Source organism: Pinus tabuliformis, chromosome 1_1 (assembly GCF_031772625.1).
Source record: "Pinus tabuliformis cultivar Carrire ecotype Pingquan chromosome 1_1, CPIR1, whole genome shotgun sequence".
Classification (NCBI taxonomy): domain Eukaryota; kingdom Viridiplantae; phylum Streptophyta; class Pinopsida; order Pinales; family Pinaceae; genus Pinus; species Pinus tabuliformis.
The window spans coordinates 126,656,659-126,662,778 of NC_142297.1; the positions used below are offsets into that span (position 1 = coordinate 126,656,659).

The window sequence follows — 6,120 nt, forward strand, 5'->3', positions numbered from 1 at the left end:
GGCTCTTCATGTCACCTAAACAAAATCTCTAATATTACCTCATTATGGATTCAATGCATCATGGTCTTCAACGATCTCCACAAATCTTCAATATGTTGCTTCACAAATTTCTCCAACTCTGCCCTATTCTGTTCTCAAGAGAAGACTTTAACAAGCTCTGTTTTTCTAATCCCAATAAATCAACACTTCAACCATGATAACTATGACAACTTCAACCACGAAAGCTTCAACCATGAAAACTATGGAAACTTCGACCATGACAACTATGGAAAATTTTACCACGGTAGGTTCAACCACGGCAACTACAACAATTTCAATTATGGAAACTACGACAACTTCGACCATGACAACTACGACAACTTCGACCATGGTAGCTTCAACCACGACACCTACGACAACTGCAACCGCGACAACTACGACAACTTCGACCACGACTTCCATAAAAAGTTTCCCAAACAGTAAACTTCAATGTCATCTTTGGCCTCTTATTTGATCCTATTAGGTCCCTATAATACTAGTGATGCCCCCATTAATATTGTAGTTGTATCCCTTATTAATATTGTTGTGCCCCTATTGTCCCCATATTGTTATTACTGTGCCCCATAGAATCCCTCTATTGTTATTTTTGTGCCTTTATATTATTATTGTTAGGTCGTCTTGGTTATACTGTGACCCCTTAGACTCCTATATATAGAAAGGAGGTTTTGTCATTTGAATCATCCAAGAATTGTTCATTTGTGTGATGTAAAGGAGGTTTCCCCCTTGAAGAGGCTGAATTCTAAGGCGTTGATCTATCTTCTCTATCTTTTAGTGAGCTGGTTTCATAACATTTGGTATCAGAGCTTTGGATTCTAGGGTTTCGCTGCTCCAAATAGGTCATTGTGGAATTTGCGCTATAACTTTTTTCTGCGACGTTTCAAAAGTGGAAAAAAAAACCATTTGAGATGAAATCACACTGAACCTTGGGTCCAAATTTCCTTTTCGTGCTATATTTGCAGAGATATGATTTGTGGAAGTTGGTCTTTTTGCAGACTCTTGAATTACATTCCAAATAGGTGACTTGGGGAAAATCGTCACAACTTTCTCTCTGAGCATCAGATTGAAATTTTGTAAGAAGGTACAAAGAGAGGACGAACTGTAGTTTCTTGTATATATTTTTCAGAGCCAAAGGTCGAAACAGTGACACGTGGCACTTCATACAAGTTTGCTCTTCTGGAAAGGTCTATAATCAGGTCATCTTGGGAGATTGTGCATAACTCTTCCTTGGAGAATCAAATTTGGATCAGACTGGTGGCATTGGAAAGAGGACACAGAAGCTACTACAGGTCGCAATTTCAGAACTGGATGATCTGAAATTACAGAGATACATCAGATTCAATATCAAGCTCCTACAAAGTGAAAAAAGGTGTGTAGTTTTTTTGTTTTTGTTTTTGCATAAGCTTTGTTTGAAAAATTAGTTTGAAGGAATTCAAAGGGCATACTAAAAAATTATTGTCGATAATTGATGCCTCGAGGAAAGAAAATGCAAACACCTACTAAGCAACCTGAAATCTCTAGCATGACTCATGAAGAAGAGGAAGAAATGCAACATGATATATCAAAATTATGAGACCAAGTGCAACAAGTGTCACTTGCACAAAAGGTAATAGAATCTAAGATGGATGGTTTAAAGAAAGATGTAGAAGCTAAGATGGATGGTTTAAAGAAAGAAGCTAAGATGGACTGTTTAAAGAAAGGCGTAGAAGCTAATATGGAGGGCATGTAAGCTAAGATGAATGGCATGGATGATAAGATGGAAGAATTGAAGATAAATTTGAATAAGTTGCTACAAGAAATGGTCACTAATGGTGAAAGGGTAGTAAAGGAAACTCATGATGAGAACAAAAGAAATGTTAATCATGATTTGATAGACTCTAATGTTGGATCAAAGACCCACCATATTCCGAAAATCGATATGAGGAAGTTTGATGGCAAGGATCCTGCAACATGGATATTACAGATGGAGCAATTTTTTGATCTAAATAATGTGCAAAACACACAAAAGGTACGTATTGCAACTTTATATTTGGAACCAAATTAGTTTGTATGGTATCAATGGCTTTGCTCTCGTAAACAAATTATCACTTGGGCAATTTTTACGGAAGAATTGACAGCACATTATGAGGATACAAAAACCAACACTTTTTTTAGCCAATTGATAAGTCTCAAAGAAAAGGGTTCAATAATGGAGCACATTGAGGAGTTCCAAAAATTGAACATAAGGGTAAAAAATATTCCATAGGAGCATAGGATTTATGTGTTCATAGGGAATTTAAAGGATAATATCCAACATGATGTTCGCCTTTGGGAACTTGATTAATTATAGAAGGCATTCAGGTTAGCAAGAAAAATGGAAAGAAAAATTATGGCAACCAGGAAGCATACCACTCACAACTATAAAGATGGAAGTGTTGTTGCCCCTAGCCTTCCACAACCTATAAGGTTGACACCACAAAAATTGGAAGAAAAAAGAGCAAAAGGGCTTTGTTACAGTTGTGATAGCAAATACACTAAAAGTCATAAGTGTGCTGAGAAGAAATTATTCTACATAGATTGTGAAGAGGAAGAAGAAAAGGAGCAAGAAAGGTCAAAAGAAGAGGATATACTCCAGGAACAAAGCCTAGATAAAGAAGAAATGAATCTGACCATATCTTGTAATGCATTGGCTGGAATTACCACTCCTCAAACCATCAAGATAGAAGGACAAATCAAGAAGAAAAAGGTAATAGTGTTGATTGATTCAGGAAGTAACCACAATTTTATTCATTGTAAGATAACAAAAGAATTGAATTGCTTCCTATATTCAGCACCAAAGTGTCAAGTGATGGTTGCAAATGGAGGAATGATAAATTTCTTTGGAAAGTGCCATAATATCAAGCTATCCATGGGAAAATATGTATTGAAAAGAAAAATGCTTTCCATTCCAATGGGAGATGCTGATGTTGTACTGTGAGTCCAATGGCTACAATCCTTGGGTACTGTTAGCGCTCGAATTTGCCTCAGGCTGAGGAAGGCGAAACTCAAGGCAACATCAAACCAAGCTCAGCCTCGTAGCTAGCCCTACGAGGACAGGAGAGGGCTCTCTCCGGGTCTATCTCAGCAAAAAGTTTTCTAAAGGGGCTGAGATGACTTTAAAAGAAACTGATTTTAGGCTAGTAAATTGATAAAAAGGGGTTTTTAATAAATGATGGGGTTTTTCTGGGCTGCATGGGGCAAAGAAATAGCTTAAATAGAGAAATATAATAAAAAACATAGATTATCTCCTGAGGCAAGGTAGGCAAGCAATTTTAACATCAAACTGAGATTAAATGGAATGGCAAGACTGCTGAGGAGTTGACAAGGGCATAGAAGATGAATCCTTGTCAAATAGAAGAAAACATTTAATATGAACAAACTTAAAGGCAGAGCATACAAAATTATGAATTCTACCTTAACACTTCATTTGTTCAATTGAAAACGATCATGAAATGAAATGAACACATAACAGGCTACATATGAAACAAAGGATGACATAAATGTTAAATTTCATACCACAGGAATCTCAGGGGTCAGAGCTGCATTTTTATTAAAATCTCTGTCAAAACTGTACAATAGAAGCTCTGTTTTTCTCCACCAGCGCTCAGAATTCTCTCTCTCCTTACTCTTACAAATGATTTTTTAATACATTAAATAAAACTCTGCTAGGGGAAAAACAAATCGACCCCAAAACAGGGGCGCTGTTTCACCTGCAGTTACAAAAATAGAGATAGAGTCATTTCTTTTTCCTAAAATAGAAGATCGTTCCCCTTAAAATCCTCTGAGGGCTAACAAACTGGAGCGCAGATCCCATCGAATCAGGACTGAAGTCATTAGTAGGAGATCGGTTGCTATATTTGGATCCATTACTTCAGCGACAAGCTGTTCATTGCTTGTATCGATGAAATCAATTGGATGCAAAGCTATGCCATTGAAATTATCACTTATGTAATGACCAATAACTGCAAGGCACACAGACGGATCCTTTGGATCCCATTTGGCACGAAAGCAGGTCAAGTGACAATTAAAATCATGACTATGGACGATCTCATGGCTTGGATAGCTCAAATCACGAAAGATAGAATCCCATACACGTATCCGATTATCTTGGCAGGTAGTCATGATTTTATTGCCAGGTTTTGGCGAAAACTAAGCAGAGTTCACAACACGTGGGTGTTTCAACTCTCCCAGGAAGGCCCCAGCTTTTAATTGGCGAATATCCCAAAGACGAGCAAAATGATCATTGCCACAGCTGATCAGAAGATCTGAATTTAATGGATTGAAATGAAGTCCCACAACTTTAGAACCCTTTTTGTGGATTAGAATGGGTTCCTTTGTTTTCTTATTTGAGCGAATGTCTATCTGGTAAAGAATCCCAAAGTTATCCGCAACCAGTAAAAGATCTTTCTCTGAATTGATATCCATGCCATATAGCATTCTCCATGTTGCCAGTCCATTCCATCCATCAGGATTGCAGTCCATCAGGAGGATTGGAACTCCCGTCTCAATATCAGTGCAGCTAAGTGTTCCATCAGATCCTGATGTGTATATATAATCATCCTTCACGGGATGAAATTTCATACTATTCAGAACGAAGGAATGTACTGTATCATAAACTGTCCTCTCTGTCACTTTCTCATAGTCCCAAATACCAATTTGACCTTTCTTATCTCCTGACATGATAATATTGTTCTTAGTAGGGTGAAATTCTAAGCAAGTTATCCATCTACTGTGTAACTTGATGATAGCAGAGTCAACCTGGTTGGTAATAACATAAGTTGGCTTGATCATATTGATATGATTTTGATTTTCCGTTCAAATACAAAGTCAAAGCCACTCTGGACATATTTGCGGGGGCCAGGGACAACCCCATATTCTGTCGCTATGCGATGTGGGCATGTCATCGTGGTGTGCCCAGGCTGTTTACATAAGAAACATGGCTTTTGAAGGCAATCAACATAGGTAGCTCCTTTGAACCCTGCCTCATGGTCTTTCCGTTTACACACCTCTTGGGCCATATTCATGAGCCAGCTATTGCTACCCAAATCATCTTCTTCGCGAGCATACTTTGCATAGTCATTTCTCAGAGTCTGCATCAGGATCATTGAGACTAAACCCGTGAGTAAAATAACCATCATAAATGAATTGAAGATGGAGAACCAACGGATCTGATTATCAAAGAAAGGATATTCTAAGTAGATATCAGAACACCCGGCAAAGGTTATGTTGGTCTCGACCCAATGGACTGAATCCCAGCAATAAGCGGCTTTAGATTCTCCTGAGTGAGGTTGACATGAATTATTTGGTCATTATTGATTTTCACAATAATATTCTTGAATTGTGATGCCAATAGCGCCATACATATATTGTAATGGTGATGTCAACGAAAAGAATGCCAATGCTGCTATTCATAGAACTGAACTGAGACACATATCGAACTGAACCATATATACAATACTGCTATCATACATCTGTGATGCTCTGTAATTGATCATGCCATACATACTATATGACAGAGCCGAGACTCATCTAGTGCTGAAACAGGTCGATATAATAGTGACGCTGAAACTATAGGGATGTTGGGAGAGTGCTTGTGCCAACCATATAAGTACCGCTGACCATAGACATTATTCTATATGTATATATGAATATAGCTGCTAGCATAGATCTGTAGAAACAATACATCCATCGCAAAACAACGTTGAGACGTCCATACATATCACTGTGACCATAACGCAGAGACAACATATTGTGTATCAAATTGCAGAGAGTATACGCCCAATTGAGAGACTACCTATCAACATCAGCCTTCACAAGTGCCATAGCAACGCCAAACTTGTCAATGACTAGTAACAAAAGCTTGCAGGCATCCAAGAATGGCTTTGTCTGTAACCATAGTAATTTCTGGGACATTTTTTATTCCAGCAAAAATCAATTTATTTGAGTAGTCTCCAATGGAACCTTTATCAAAAATAAAGTCACAGATGCATCCGTCCTTCCTTGTTGAACATATACAGATTTGGTTTCCATTTGATCTTGCAACTGAAATGCTAACCACACTTGAGA

The 6,120-nt window shown here is 37.9% G+C and overlaps 1 pseudogene; it reads right to left on the reverse strand.

Annotated features, from left to right (window-relative positions):
- Positions 1-4,151: 4,151 nt before the first annotated feature.
- Positions 4,152-4,770, reverse strand: LOC149211969 (protein DAMAGED DNA-BINDING 2 pseudogene; annotated as a pseudogene).
- Positions 4,771-6,120: the final 1,350 nt, after the last annotated feature.